Source organism: Lagopus muta, chromosome 1 (assembly GCF_023343835.1).
Source record: "Lagopus muta isolate bLagMut1 chromosome 1, bLagMut1 primary, whole genome shotgun sequence".
NCBI lineage: Eukaryota > Metazoa > Chordata > Aves > Galliformes > Phasianidae > Lagopus > Lagopus muta.
Window position 1 is genome coordinate 102,061,172 of NC_064433.1, and position 15,884 is coordinate 102,077,055.

The following is a 15,884-nucleotide window of genomic DNA, read 5'->3' on the forward strand; positions in this document are numbered from 1 at the left end:
TCTTTAAAAAAAATGTGTATATTATAATAGGAATGTAAGTATTAGGATGTATGGAATATGAATGTAAGTAATAGGAATGAAGTACTTTTTATGGGAAAAAATATTGCTCTGGTATAAGACTGTGCATTACTTAACTGGAAGCACTGAACATCATCACATGTGACAAGGAAAAGCTTCTTCAGGTGGCTGCTAGGAGATTGCGCTTAATGAGCCATCTCCCTGACATCTAAAAGAGAACATTGTCTTTGCTGTGGACTGTGCCTTTGAAAACGTAAGACAGTGACTAAAATGGAGTGATAAAAGTTGTGTTTTCCTGTATGCCATAAAGATTTACAAATACATTTGCCTTGCATTATTTTGAGGTGAATTATATCTGTTCTCTGCTGTGGTTTTTGTGCTCCAGTCTCATCTCAGCTGCAGCTACATCTGAAAACAAAAGAAAATCCAGATAAGAAGACAAGGATTTGATGCTGTGAATCTGTATCTACAGTTGTTTCTGTAGATTACATTGATTTGATCTCACTTCTCCATCTAAAAATGTAATGAGAAAAAATAAAACAAACACAGATATGTATGGGGAAAATTCTCCAAGTGAATAAAAAGAGTGCTTGAGTAATTGTATTTTTCCTGTAGGCATTAAGGACGATGTGGTTCTACAATGCAATGAGATGCTTGTTTTCTCTCAGCATATAATTTAGATACTTGGTACCCAAGGAAGATGGAAAGGAATCAGGAGCAGGTAGAAAGAAGTCAAGAAATTAGAATGGAGCATGGAGGAAACATACAGGAAGGAGGCCAGGCAGGTGAATGGAAGGAATGCTCAAGATATTTTAAAATACAGTAACATCATGAGTAAAATTCTGAATGGTGAAGACAAAGAAAAGTTAGTGTGGCTAATTTGGATGGTATGGAAAATGAAATGCCCTTGTACTCCTCAAAGCTTTTCCTCTTGGGATGGAAGAATCAAATCCCAGCAGGAAACTGACAATATGTTCCTTTCTAGATTTCACTGAAAAGTTCCCACGCTAGCTTGGCAACATTTTTAAATACTAGATTTACTTTAAAATATTTCCCTGCCCCTTACTCCAAAAGAAAACGTCAGACGAAAGGAAAAAAAGTCTCATCCCAAACTGCTGTTAGTCAGGAAACGTAAGTGATGGGGATGACTCATATCGTGTACGTCAGGCACACTGAAAACAGAAGATATGAACAGCAAAATAGGAAGACGAGTGTGGGAATAGGCATCTAGAAATAACTAGCCAAAGTGGTTCTTTTTTCTTCTTTTTTATTTTTGTTGAGTTTTGGTGGGGTTTCTTTTGGTTGTTGTTGTGATTTTTGTTTTGTTATGATTTGATATTCTGTACAGAGTTCCACAAAATCCACCCCCCAAAATGATTCCAAACCTCAGAATATTAAAAACGCAATCCAGCTGACAGCTGTCCCCTGAATGTTCAAAATTTGTTTTTAATCTGGGCAAATGCTAAACTGTTCATCTACCACGGGGCAGTATTTTTATCATCATACACAGCAGTGGTATTTATATCACTTTTATCTTGAGAAAAAGTGGCAGATGTGGGCTTTGAAGCAAGTGCTAGAGAAGAGTGCATTGGCCAGTGGAAGAGCTCTTGAGGAGATGCTGAACCACATGAAAGTAGCATCTGAAACAGCACTAAGGCTATCTATCTTGTTGGCTCTTACGATTTCAGATAAAAGAGAAAATGCCATTATTTAGTGACTCTCTTTACATGTAAAAGGCAGTCCCTGGAGCAGTAACTCAGTCAACAGCAGTAATGCCAATTCAGAATGGAATTTTCCAGTCCTATGGCTCTGTCTTTCCACTACTGCATACATTTAGTGGAGGGTTATTAGAGTTAGGGTAATATGGTTAGGTTGCGGTTGGACTCCATGATGTTTAAGGTCTTTTCCAACCTGAGCAGTTCTATGATTCTCTGATTGTATGAAGTTGGCATGCTATTGAATCCACTTTCACACTGTCAAGTCACTGCTGAGGAATAAGCATTTTTTACAAGGAAGGAGACTTAACACATTCACTGTGCCTCATCTGCTTGTGTCCAGCCCTACCTATTTTGTGAATCCCTAAATAAAAATAACCATTAGAATAATTTACACTGGAAGGAGCATGTTAACCACGCACTTAATTCCGTTGTCCAAATTGTAAATAAAGCTGTTAACATCCTTGGCCCTAGTATCAATCCCTCGGGCATGCCATTAGCAACCAGCTGCCAGTTGGACTTCGTGCTGCTCATCACCACCCTCTGAGCCCAGTTATCCTGCCAAATTTCCACCCACCTTATTGTCCATTTACCCAATCTAGATCTGTTATACAACACCCTGTGCTCTCTCTTTCATTGCAGAGCCACTGATCTCTGCCAGTGAGAAGGTAGGCTGGTCAGGCACGATAACAGCATATTTCTTCTTCAAATAGTCCTTGCTTCCTCTCTTCTTCTGCAGTATAAACTAAACAGAAATCCATGCAAATTCCAGATGTAACTTTGCCGAGAAAATGTGTCTGCAATACATTATTATTCCAGACACACGTTATTGGAACACCTGGACTCTCAAGTTCAAACCCAGGACGCAATTACTGATATATGACAGAATACTATCTTTTCTGAAAGAATTTGCAGTCAAGCACTGAACTTTCACACAAATGACCTGTGATTTCCTGTTACAGTGTAATACTATTTCTCTCGGGAATGATCGTGCAAAGTATTTGCTTGCTAAGCAAACTGTGGCTGTTTAAGAGTCAGCTTACAGTTTTATTTATCTAAGGATTCACAAAGCTAATAATCTTAGAAAGAATTACCAAAAGTTACATTTTCACTGCCCCAAAGTTAAATAATCAGCAGTGCCTCCCACTGATTACGAGATTCTGATGCAGCCAAGGGTACATAGCTATGAATTTTTCCCTGTCTATGCAGTAAACAAGCCAAGGCAACAGAAACTTGTATTCAAGGGATGAAGTTTTATACTTTAGCTAGACATGTTTGCCCAAGCTTTCCAAAACAAGAATCCTCAACAATCTCCTTCACACCTACAAGCAGTGCTTCAGAGAGGAAGAACAGATTGTTTATCTGTGTGATAGATGTGTTCTGTCTTATGATGAACACAAATCATTACTGTTATTAATCAAGAATGATCTCCAGGATACAGATAATAATCTCTTTCAGTAGAGGTTTTTGTTGTCTCTGTTGGGTTGTGGGGAAGTCAGCAGCTACGAGTGCTGTGAATCGACTGCACAGTCATCATAGTTTGAAAATTAATTGTAAGAGAGCAATAAAAACAAGTTATGTCTTTCTTTTTCTCCCAGCTCAGTCAAAAAATACACAAAATACACCAGACCCTGAAGAGAAAGTGAAGTAACTTGGTTTCAGTTGACCCGTCCCTGTAATCCTCTTGATTACAATCATCTTGGACATTAGCAAAAGAAATTCTGTATTTAATTTCAGTAGAAATGCTTCTTGATGTGTTCTGTCCGGATCATTCTTCACTCACAAACATTTGGCTAGGTCAAAGATAAATAAGTTTCAACCATATCTGATTCTATCTTAAAAAATTTTGTACAGTTTTTGCTGTCAGAGTTTGACAGATTGATAATGTAGCATTACATGAATGCATTTTTGAGTCCTGACTTGTCCATGCACAACCATGTGCATGTACTCAGCACTAGTGAGGCTGCACCTCGAGTACTGTGTCCAGTTTTGGGCCCCTCACTGCAAGAAAGACACTGAGGCCCTGGAACGTGTTCAAAGGAGGGCAACAAAGCTGGTGAGGGGTCTGGAACACAGGCCATAGGAGGAGAGGCTGAAGGAGCTGGGAATGTTCAGCCTGGAGAAGAGGAGGCTCAGGGGAGACCTCATTGCTCTCTATAACTTCCTGAAGGGAGGTTGTAGTGAGCTGGGGGTCGGCCTCTTCTCTCGTGTCATTAGTGATAGGACCAGGGGGAATGGCTTCAAGCTACGGCAGGGGAGATTCAGGGTGGACATGAGGAAGTATTACTTTTCAGAAAGGGTGGTCAGGCACTGGAATGGACTGCCCAGGGAGGTGGTGGAATCACCGAGCCTGGGGGTGTTCAAGGAAAGGCTGGATGTTGTGTTGAGGGACATGGTTTAGTGGGAGCTATTGGGAATAGGTGAGCGGTTGGACTGGGTGATCTTTTAGGTCTTTTCCAACCTTGGTGATTCTATGATTCTATGATTCTATGATTCTATGATAAGTGAAAACAGGCTCAACTCTTTTTTTATTCTGAGATGTTCATTACATGTGGTGCATCTCCATTCTCTGACGGTCAGCCTAGGCAGAGGATGTATAGCAACGGGCTCCACATGACACAACTGTGCCCACCAGCGGACTTTCTGAGTTCAAACCCTTCTTGGAGGTAGGAGCAGTCCTGGTGTCAGCCATGACCAAAGGAATGACAGACAGGGCCTGGCAGGTGCCTGTCTAGCTCACGCTCCCTAGATATGCAGGACAGACAGCAGGTAGTCCACACAACTTCCCAGTCTCCTAACAGAGGTACCACCAGAATACTGCAGAGCTGAATGAATGCAGAGTTTTGCCAGACCTCATTAGATAACCCCCAACAAGGGGGGATTCACAGAAGTTTAAATGTGAACTAAGCTAAATCCCTTAGATTTTTCACAAAAAAATCAAGGGATGAGTGATTGAACTGTGATAAGGGAGCAGTGACAGATCAGGTCATCCGTTTTCCTACTACTTGAATTTCTTTACTATTTGAACTTCCCTAAATTGAGTTGGCAAAACCACAGTCTAGAAATACACATGGAGCAAAAGTTCAGTTTTTCTATAAACAATACTGTAGTAGTACTTATGGGATGTACTGATGCCTATTTTGAGGCCTTTCCCTGGGCTAGCCTTTATCTAGCCTTTATCTGGGCTAGATGAAGTTCTAGCAAAACCTGTTGTAACAGGGAGGGAAATGAAAAATTATTCATGAAAAACAAAGTCTAGAAACAAAGCCCCGCAAAAACCATACATGTGGTTAAATAAGGCTTTTCATGTAATGTTTCCCTATGTAAAAGTGTCTTCCTCTGTCCTCCAACATCAACAGGAAACATTTGTGCATCCTTCAGGACAGCTTGAATATATTTTTATAATACCGTCCTGTACTGGTGCTTTTAAATTTAAATAATATGCAATGCTGAGTGCTCTGCAATGATTATGAGAATTTTCTTCTGAGGTTGTGGGTTTGCTTCATTCCAGCACAGGAAGCCATTTTATTTACTCACTTAATACAGCAGCAGCATGATGAGCGGGATAGCTTCCTAGCTGCAAATGAAAAGGTTCAGAGATTAGCACTTTCCCCCAGTGGATGTTATGGCTCATATACCAAACAGCCTGGAATGGAGATGCTGGAGATATTTCAGGCCTTAAAAGTGTAAAGCTGTGCGTTAACTCAGATGACTTTCGTATTTTATTACTTCAGATAAAACTTACAATTTAATTAAACGTGCACCTATAAAATGTAAGGTTCAGTTAACTCCTGGCTTTATTTTAATACAACCTACATAGGTAACTAATGGTAATGCTATGTAAAGAATGAATAGCTTTTCAAGTCATAAAACACCTTGCAGCTATGTTGTTTTCTGGATTTATAACAGCTACAATACTGAGCCCAGCTTCTGCTCACATAATCACTTAACCCTTCATCTTTCATGCTCTTACTTGTCTGCTTAGTTTATCTTTAGATTAATTGTCACAACAATTTTCTGTATCATAAGCGAATTTCAACTTGTGTTCATCCAAATGCAAGGCTGAATTTTAAAAAGGAGAGATACCACATTTAAAAGAATGCATAAGCAGAGCTCGCAGTCAGAACATTAACAGCAGCAGTGCCAATGAAAGTAAATCTGTGTGTGCCTTTTACCTGGGTGCATATTGGAAAGTCAAAGGAATTGAATGACAAAGCATTTTCTTGTGTGTCTCAAGGATTCATCTTTTATTTTGGAATGAAGTGAAAAAAATTTTTTTGATCAACAAGACTGAGTAGGGTGCTTTTCATCCTAGTGCTGATATGACTGAGAACTTCTGTTGTCAAAATCTAAAGCGTTGATGCTGTGCAAACATGTGTTTGTTTCCAGTTAGCAAGGTCAAGAGACATGATCTTCAATGGGGATAAACAGAAGAAAACACTAAAGCTGTTTTGAATAAATCCATATATGAGTTGTCACAGGTTGCCACACGCAGATCACCTGTATTGTTACAAATTCAATAGAGATATGAAGTATCTTCTGCTGAAAACAAGAAGCATAGGTCTCCTTTCGCCAAGAATACAAAATTTTCTTAGCTATGGCAGCCTTAGAATATCCTCTTTCCAGATGTTTATTCTTTAATGATTTCTCCTCAGAAGAAATATTTCATTTTCAATAAATAATATTGGTTGATTTTTTATGGCAAAGTACCACTTAGCCTAAATTCTCACAAATTCAATTTGGCATACTGAACTGAATTTTCTGTAAAAGGAACAAAACAAAAAGCAACACTATGCCTTGAGGCAGTAAGGATTACAATGGCAGTTTATGCTTTATTTCTTTTTTTTTTTCTGATGTAAGATTCTTTGTTAGTGTATTCAATAAGTAGTATCTCTGAAACACAACTTGATTCTTTCACTTGTTTTCTCAGTACTTCCTCCCTCTTGCCTGGCTGGTTTAGAAACTTCCAGCATTCAGATGACCAGATAAGAATTGCAAGTGCTTTGCTAATGTTATCCTGTGCCAAGAACAGCACAAGTTAAGTTTAGACAGTGATACAGTGTACAATACAGAAAGACCAATCTTGCTCCCCAAAGATGACAGCTGGGGAGAGTTGGAGAACATGGTGTCCTTCCTCTCTAGATCTGGAATATCAACAGTCCCCAAGAAGAAAGCCCCTTCTGCAGCTCAGACAACTCCAGGACAAGCTCAGACAACTCTACCCCACATGTCATTACAGAGCATCTGTACCTTAGTACTCAGATCTGTTGTTGAACAGTATGCTCACAATACAGTTCTGCACTTGGAGTTCCTAAGCTGGTTCCTAACGCCTAAGAGCTGGTGTTATCTTCACACCTCTGTCTTCTTCATTTGCTCTGCATTAGGGAATTCTGACACGTGGTGGAGTTGCCTAAGTCAATGCCTTTGAGTCATAAAATCAGAATCATGAAGGTAGGAAAAGACCTCAAAGATCCCCCAGTCCAATCACCAGCCCACCCCCCCCACACCCACTGCCCACGTCCCTCAGTGCCACATCCACACGGCTCCTGAACACCTCAGGGACGGTGACTGCACCACCTCCCTGGGCAGCCTGTGCCACTGCAGCACTGCTCTTGCTCAGAAGAAATGTTTCCTAATACTCAACCTGAACCTCCCCTGGCACAAATTGAGGCCCTTACCTCTCATGCTATCACTGTTTCTTGGGAGAAGAGGCCAACCCCCATCTCATTACAACCTTCAGGAGGCTGTAGAGAGCAATAAAGTCTCCCCTGAGCCTCTTCTTCTCACACTGAGGTGAGCCATATCCAAGATCTATGTGAACTGACCTTTTGTCCAGATATATTCACTGTAATTACAACATGTATTCCTTTCTCTTTTATTTGTTCCTTGCTGGTTTACAGCATTTTTTGCCAATAGCTTACAGCATTTATTGCTATTTGACTCAAAGGACAGCTTATCAAATATTTGTGTCATCTGTAGCTCCTCAGATTTCTAGTTTATGAACATATTTAATTAAGTTACTCAAAAGTAGGCTCAATACAATTTACATGATAAAAAGGACATTACTGCATTAATGAAAACATTTTAATTGACATCTGACAGATGTTAGAGGAAATGCATTCCAAGGCTATATTAACTGCATTATTTTTTCTGAGCTGCAGAAAGACCAATCATCAAATTATCTGCCTTGTGACAGCAATAACAATCTCTTTCAATTCTTTACAATATTTACATTAAAATCTTTCCTCAGTCAAAATCAGTGGTCAGTTTTGAAAGTCATGTCTAGAACCATAAAGAAATTCTATAAAATAACTTCTGCAGTAAGCTGGAAAGAAGTCTTTTCAAAACTAAATTTTGGTTAGTGAAAAAATACGAAATAGATAAAGACAAAACCTGCTCTATATCAGTGCTTTATGAATATTTAATCTCAGACTTGTGAGAACAGCTTTTATTGATTTGTCTTCTCTCTGGTGTGCCTTCCAAACCAAGCATCCACACACATGTACAAGGTTAGAAAAACAATTGCTGTATTGGGTAAACTCATTGTCTTCTTCGCCCTTTGCTTCCTGTTCCTCCCGTGTCTCTGCCTGTCTGCATCTTTCCCTGTGATGAGGGAATTAAAACCAACCAGAATGAAAGGCAGATGGATTTTTCCATCTGAGTTAAAAACAAACCGACAGAATGATCCCAAAGGAGAACAGAAATCCATATGAAAAGCAATCTTTTCTCCCTTGATGTTTCACACAATAAACATTTTCAGCCAGTTCAGTACTAGCATTTTTGTGAATTCAGAAATGGACTCAGTTCTTGTTATCCTGCTGCTGCCTGCTCTCTCAAGCTTCACATTTAGTCTAAAGGGGTGTATTTAGCATCAGGTGTGATGCTTGGGAATAGGCAGGAGCTGCAATGATCAGAATCATTAAATAAACGAATATGAACATTTTATGTTCTGTTTAATGGAATGGTAGAATTTTTACTCCTGAATTTTGCCTAATATTCTGAAGATACTCACTTGTACCTATCTTTGTTATTTTCATCTTTGTAACAATACCTTGAGAATTAAAGATTTATATTTATTTTCATCAGAAGAGAAAAGGCTGCCACTGAAATCTTCTCCACATCTTCATTCTTCTAGAACTGGGGCAATGTTGGTCTTGTTTGCACGATGTCCAGGATACACAGCCTGTGTCCATATTTACTGATTTACCTGACTAACATTTCTAATTTATTATTATACAAAGATCAGACTAAATCCTCTTTCCCTTTAGACAACTTACAAACAGAAGTGCAACTAGGACGTTTCTGTAGACAACCAGTGAAAACAAGTTTTCTTCAGAGTCATAATGTTTATGGAAGCCTTAATGAGGTCAAACTCAAAGAACCATATCTTTTTCTTCTGTCTCTTTTGATCATACAGTAGGCACATCACAAACATTTTAACAAAGAGGCACACCATGGATTTGGTATTGGACAGTAACTTACATATATATCCAAGGATGTATATGTATAAGGCCTTTCTAGCAGCACCTTTACTATATGGTCTATGACAGAGATGTACAAAATCTGTTTTCTTTCAGCTGCGCATTAAGAGAAGGAAAAGGTTACATATACATGTATAATTCAGAAATAAAGTTAAGATCTCTAGAGTTTTGTTTGACACAGCAGAAAATCTTCCATAGAACCTTTGGTATCATTCAAAACATATCATTTAACTGTAACTGTGTTGCCAGACTGCTGGGGATGGTATTCCTGACTCTGTACTTCCCAGAAGGAGAGGGCTGGGGCATTCAAGCAGGGATTTGAACCATGGGGTATGAAAGACAATACTACTACCGCCCTCATATCTTCAAATGTAGTTTCTTAGTTTTTCATTTCTATTCCTTTCTCCCCTGCCCCCAACCCTCCAACCACCACAGCATGCTGACTATGTGATGGCAAGACTGGCAGGCAGTGCCAGAAAGGTGCTCCACATGGGCTAAATTTCCTGCTGATGGGGAACAGCAGCACATACTCATGCATGTGCAGAGAATGATGATCCCCTGTTAGGGGCTGTGAAGCTCTGTGTAGCCAAGCATGACCTTTCTCACACAAACCATCCACTCTCGCAGAGGTTCATGAGGTTTTCACAGCAGGATTCTGTTTTGGACAGGAATTTCTTGCTGGAACTCATCTTTGGCTTGTGGCAAGTGGTCATGACAGCTTGGGTTTCCCTCAACACCAGCACAGAACACACATAATTTGGAGCCAACATGGGTTGCAATGCCCTTATCCTGGGGTGCCACAAGTGGCAGAGGCTTCTGGTGATGCCTTGACCCACTAAAAGGTCCTAGGTACTTGAAGGTGAGGAGGGAGGGCAGGAGAAGCCTGTGGGGGTACAGTCATGTTGGGGCCCTGCTGTTAGGCTGCAAGGCTGGTGGGGAATAAACAAGAAAGCAGGAACAGCAGCACAAGGCTGGAAGCCTTTCTGGAGGCAACTGTGGGTACTTTGAGGCATGAATGGAGGCCTGAGGGTCCTTCTCTGGGGTGAGCCTGGAGCTCTCTGGACACTGGGTAATGCACAACCAGAGCATTCAAGCTGAGGCAGCACTTAATAATGTAATAAAATAAATGCTATAAAAATTCCCTTTCTAAATCCATCACTTCATTGCTCTTCACATGCAAAGTACACAAAGCTCTCCAAATAACCGCAAAGCAAGTAGGGTCTGCCCATCTATATAAGCAAAACGCCTGTGTGTAAAGCATTTATATCATACCTTGTCAGTGAGACGTCTTGGACAATTACATGCCTAGAGTGCTTTGCTGAGCACACTGATGAGACAATGTCCTGGCTAGGTTTTCTAGATGAAAAACACAAATCTTCCGTTGTTTCTGAAGGAAAATATATCGCATACCTAGTCTGAAAATCTGAGCACCCATGGTTGTGCTACAAGGCAGTGGTTTTGAACCTCCCTGAAGTGCTGACAACAAATGGAAGGCTACTTGCAGGGCCTGAGCAACAGCCACAGTACTGTAAAGATAGGGCTCAACTGATGGAAACAAATTACGTACAAATGAAGTTTGTGGTTGTGAGCTGGCTTACCACTTTCCGAAAGTTCTTCTTATGTTAAGAAGGAAAAAATACTTAAAAACAAAAGTCAAGAGGGACATTTGTCTTCACTTCATAGACCAGTGCATTTATATAAATGATCAAGCAATTCCTTTCTTTTGTGTGCAGCATTTACACTTTTTGACTCCTCCCTATTGAGTAGCAATAGCATAAAAACATCACTTCTTCCTGCATCACTTTTCATCATGCTGAATTAAGTGTCTGCAGCAAAATAAGAACAAGAACTAATTCAGAGTTTGTGTTTTTCTTTTCCTTGCAAGCATTTTCCAGAATAACTGTCTTTTCTTAAGTATATTTCTATCCTCAAAAGTGAGTATATTTATCAGTCTATCCCTGGAAGAATACCAGTATTATTTTTGTAGCATTCATGTCATAAACATTTGGTGCATCTCAGCACACAGGTGCTCCTGCTGCAAACTCATCAGCTTCCACTGAGAATGTCAACATGGGGACTGCTAAATCCAAAAGCTATCTTGGACCCATGGAATCTATATCACAAAAGATTTTAAGGCAGTTCTGGCCTCTAATGTTTAAAGCTAATTTAATCATGTCATACAAATCACTTGAGGCAAACTATACTAGCACCAGAGCAGGTACAATGCCTGCTAACAAGTCAGAGCTTTCATTCACACATGTGAAAGAATGTAAAACGTTTTTTCTTAATAGTATTGTGAAACTTCAGTAAATGCTTAGAAGATTAAAGATAATGAACTACTTACGGGTTATAATTATAGCCTCATTGCAATCAGGCTGCTTATTAGTATGTGGAACATCCTGAAGCACATGAAGAAAAATATCAATGTGCATAGGTTGCTCCAAAAGTAATGCCTCCTATTAATTTCCATGGAAATGACAACAGGTACAAAAAGAACAGCAACGCTCTTTGACAGGGAAAATTCTCAGCTAAAATCCACTATTTGTCAGCATAATAACCACCATTAGCAGAGTCATGTGGTGTGAAAGCTGTGCATGGCTGCCCAGAACATGGCATGTGTGTTGCATTCCTGTCAACACTGCTGAAATGCACCACCTGCCACCTGCCTGTGCTCACATCCACTGTTTGGTCTTCAAAACATTCAATGAGCATTGATGAATATCAGTGGGTGCCATTTTTTCCGCATGGAGGAATTCAATGACACTCCTTTGCTTCATACGCACTTCCATGTCAGATGCCATTTTATCAGACTGCCCTTCTGCTGCCATCTGTTTCGTGGCAACAAAATGTAATGGAATATTTGTGGGAAGATTCAACTTCTACTGCTATACCACCAACATCTGTCTCTGACATCACGGGCCAGTATAACGAAATAGGAGGCACTAGTCTCAGAGCAGCCCTTATACTGAAAATGCAAAATAGGAATACTACCACTTTAATAACTGCATGAGAAAAATAAGAAGAAACAAGCAAGAAAAGGAAAAAAGTCTACCGAAACTCTGAGCAACAAATGTATTTCTGGTATGACTTTGTTAAGAACAGCTGAGTCACATCAGCAATGGAGTGGCTCACTGAACACAAATGAAGATGAAAAATCCCTTTTTTTTTTTTTTTTTTTTTTTTTGGAGAAGGAAAGAGCAGACTATCCTTAGTAAAAAAATGAATTGAATGAAAACATTCAGAAAGGGAAAAACTCATCTCTTCTTTTTTATTGGATACATAGGAAAACAGATTAGGAGTTGGCGATGGTGGCATCTGTTTGTCTACACTTCACAAACCCCGCATCCATGGTACCCAGCTCTCTGCTCCTATGCATTCCCTGAGCAAAGCAAAAAAGAGGCTGTTGCTTGCAGTGAAGTTACACTGTGAAGTTACTCAACCAGAAACCACCCTCCTACTGTCAAAAGTTATAATCCATAATTAATAGTTTCAGTAATAACACCAACTTTTCCAATTTTTACTAGCTAGAATGCTAAGAAAATATTTACAGTTTATCATGAGTTGCATCATTATAATTATTTGACCAACAACAGAATTATAATTTAGGTTATAAGAAAATTAAGTGAAAGTGAAGTGGAAAAGGCAGGAGCTGAACACCTACTTGGACTTACTTCCCCTTCTTCAAGCAAGAACAAACAGCTTTTTGAATGGTGAGAGGATCTAGCACAACAAGTCATTGTATGAATCATCATTAAATGATGTTCATTGCAAGTGTGAATAATTTCATAATAAGCAGTAAGAAATCAGAGCAATGCCAGCAAGATTCCAACAGCTGCATGAAGCATAAATTCCTGTATCTTGCATGGTATACAATTCCGAAGAACAAACAAATTCTAATGCATGCAGACCTTACATCTGCTATGCCTCACCACATCTGCTAGGGCAAAAGCATACAGCAGGGACACGAGGTGCTTTTCTTCTTCCCAGAGTACACTGGTTACTCAGGCAGGAGCACACACAGTATGTAGGAGTCTCTTTTGACCTGTTTCATCTCTGTCCCGCACACAGAATTTGGAGATTATTACATTACAGTTATAATGTGGCCAGTGTGGGTTCAACTCTCAAGCAATGGAAGGATAAGGGCAAGCTGGGAAAACCATACTGCACAGGTAATAGCATCTTTCCAACAGAGCTCCACCCTTCAATTCGTAACCTATTAATATTAAACATTTATCAGCTGTGTAACAAATGAAATTGCTATTTGCAGAGTCTTTTTTTTTGTTCAGTTAGTTTAATAAGTCAATGAACTAGCAAACAGAGGGAAACAGAAAATAAATTAGAACATCATACTTGTGTTTACATTAAGTGGTCACTTGTATTAACGTTTATAGCTCGCTTATCTAAGGGCAACATACTAGTGATTCATTATTCATAAATACTAATGAAACTTTTGCCCTTTAATTTCTATAAAGAGGTTTGCTCATAATATAACTTCAGTACAATTTTTGAAGGATGTTTTGAGAACATCAAGGAGCTGAAAGAGGAGATGTGCACTGATGAGAAGGGAAGAGTACATTACAAAGACAACATGCTTCGTACATTTGTACAAACAACCACCCAGTTAAATACCAGTAGATGTTATTTTGTCAGCTGCCATTAAATCAGCTATAAATCAATTTTTACCTGCATGGCCTTAAACCCTACCTCCTGCAGACATTCTCAGATGGCATCAGACAGCCAGTGACAGACTTGGATGTGTTAAGAGACTGCAGATTGTAGAGGCTTGATAGAAGAAGTGATGCTGCTGCAGCCCTTTTGAATACAAACTAACAAAATATAAAATATCAAAAATCTGATTCTGGTAGGGCGTGTTCAGCCTGTTTGCTTCACAGGAAAAATATCTGATCAACAGTCAGTCATCTAAGGCAGAAGAAAACTCAATCTGTGGGATTTTCAAGAACCATCTGAAGACAGCCTGGAGCAGCCTCATCTGATCACAGAGGTGGCTCTGTTTTGACTGGGGATCAGGCTGGAGACTTCTGTGGCCCTTCCACCCAAAAGATTCCGTGACAAAGAAAGCACAAAGATGAGGAGCAGGAGCCATGATCTCTATCCCTTTTGCTGGAGCTGTTAATGATCTGAGAAATGCAAGTATAAGTAACTTCATGTCCAAAATAATTGTATCTCAGAAAAAAGAAAAAAAAAGGAGGACCCGTGTTCTGTACGTAACTAAAAACTTTCACACTTGCCAGTTGAAACTTAAAAAAGTATACAATAACAGTTCTGGGGCAATTTTTTTAAAGATAAAAGAATCCTTGTTCTATTTTCTGCAAAGAAACAAAGAAAACAACTGTTAAATGCAGATATGGGTCTTGGGATCCTAAATGGAGGAAGAGTTGCAGTCACAAGTAAACCCCAAACCCTAAATAAAGGCAGAATACCTGAGATGTCCTTGTCCTCGCTATTTTAAGATCCCATTTAGACAAATACAGACTGAGGAGCTGTATAGGTTTCGGATCCCTTCTCTAGTACCTAGCTCTTCCTACAGCAGCGCGTGAAAAGCCAGAAGGTATCACTTCTGCACTGAGGCCAAATGTCTGGTAATCCACTGTGGCAATATCCAACTTATGGGGACATTGCAGACTCAGCACTAAACAACAGTAACAACAACAAATTACCAAAACAAACAAAAATAAAATCCCAGCCCCACAAAATTATGTTCCTCCCTCTCATTTGCAAAACTCTGTTTTTAATGCAAAACAGAGTTATTCTCTAGTTATCTACATAGATAAATAGGAATTGGAGCTTAATAACCTCAATTTTATTTTGCACAGAACAGCTTTTAGGTAGCTGGAGTATGTTGTGTGTGCTGAACATTGTTTTGTTTTTCTCATGGAGAGGCAGTTTAATTGGATTCCCTGTACTGCAGTAGCCCAGTTCTAGAGTCAGAGGTTACTACTGTTGGAACACCAGTGGGTAAAGTAGTTTTTCTATCTAATATAAAGCACCTCAGTGATGTTTTCTTGTAGAATGAGATGTAAAAAAATCTATTTGCTGATTCATGTGCTGGCTGGTAGCTGAAGCTGGAGAAATTCAGGAATTAAAAAACATCTCAGTAAGTGAAGGGTGTTCATTCTTCATCCATGCACCTGTACATCAGCACTAAATTCTTAGAAGTTATCTTCAGACAGAAGGTAAGGGTTTGATGCAAAAACTGGTTAAGTTATGGACTGAGCTGTGCTAGACAGCAAATTATTCTAGTAGCAGTGTTAACATCATTGGGCCCCTTACCTTTAAAGCCTGCATGAAACAGAATGTCAACTGGAAACCAACAATCAGACTTTTTCTTCCCAGACTGATCTGTTTTTCAAAACCTATGCAGTGAAACAAATAGACCAATACCCCCCATGTGATTTTTTCTTAAACCTCTTTTCCTCATACTGGATCCTTTCCCATTCACTCTGTTGGCATCTCTAAACAGGTCTTCTGGCTAAACAGTACATATAACCCTCCCCTGCTCTCTCTTTGTCTTCACTTTATAGAGCTATGTGTGCTGGCTTTTTAATTGAGATCCAGGCTCCCTGCAGACTGTCACCACATTGCCTAAACTTTTGTCACGGTAGCCTCTTGTCATCCACAGCTTTGGGTTATGTCCATCCCCATTAGTGGA